Raw genomic sequence first — 1274 nt, forward strand, 5'->3', positions numbered from 1 at the left:
TCTTCACGTTGCATGGCAACCAGCAAGCAAAGAGGTAAAATGATCTGTTTTTCTTTTCTTTCTTTTTTTATCCACCAACAACCCCCTATGAAAGCATCTTATTCTTTTATTTCCATAACAATAACATGTAATTTATATGGACAAACGCTGTATTAAACATAATATCATTGCCTAGCAACCACCTAGCAATGACCCATTTTTTGCAATAAGCCACCTACATCTTATGAAAGCATTGTTTCATTATAACTTCATGGCCGACAGCATGAAGCACTATACAAGCAGTTTGCCAAACATATGTTAGGAATTCTTTTTGGCCTATAGGGGGCTGCATAATATACTTTTATCGCTGACATCTTATCATCTTAGATATGCAGACACATAACAGACACAAATCTGTTACTATTATTGTTATGATATCGTTTGGTCCTTTGGCCTTTCTTCTCTCACACTTTCCATAATCTTCGCCTGCTGGTTGGTGAAGATGATGGCCATGTCCCCAAGTTTAACACTTCATGTTAATTTTAAAATGTAGTAAATGTGTAAACATGAGTGAAAACACAGCCACTCTTTGTGAAAAATATTGATGAACTGAAAATGCTTGTATTCTATATGAAACATTCTTTGTCTCTTTTTGTGTGTGTTTATATGTTAACAGCAATGAAAAGTAAAAACAATGTTTTATATAACAGTATTAAAGTGACCGTACAAGTTGCTATTTTCCACATTACTCCACATTATAGTTCAATTTTGAGAACGAGTCATTAAGAAAGATCGACTAACCATTTGTCATTAAAACTGAACAGTAGTGGCAGCCTGGAAAGAAGGAAAATATAAAACTGTAGCATAACCCTGGCTTGAAGTAAATAACACAACGTCACATTAACCCAGCAGAAAGTTATTACCCAAGAGATGGGTTAAATAGGCAACCTCATCTGGGAATTGCTGTGATTACAACAATAAACTGCAGCAACAATTTGCGTATGTTAAACCGAGAGATGTTTAACCAAGCTGAGTTTTGCACAAAGCAGTCGATATAAATGTTAATGTATAAATTTGGCAAGTAGGGGATGAGGAGAAGGTTAAATGACTTTTCCCCGATTGGACTTTTTATAAGCATTTTCATACACGAACAGCCGGCTCTCCGGCTGGGTTATGATCTCGCGAGAGTTTAGTCTGACGACTTTATGAACTCAGAAACCTATCGGATCCAATCTAACATGCTGATGCAAAGACCGAGCGCTTTCATTGGCTGAAAGGATCGGTTGCGTAATCGT

This window comes from Astatotilapia calliptera, chromosome 22, assembly GCF_900246225.1.
Source record: "Astatotilapia calliptera chromosome 22, fAstCal1.2, whole genome shotgun sequence".
Taxonomy (NCBI): Eukaryota; Metazoa; Chordata; class Actinopteri; order Cichliformes; family Cichlidae; genus Astatotilapia; species Astatotilapia calliptera.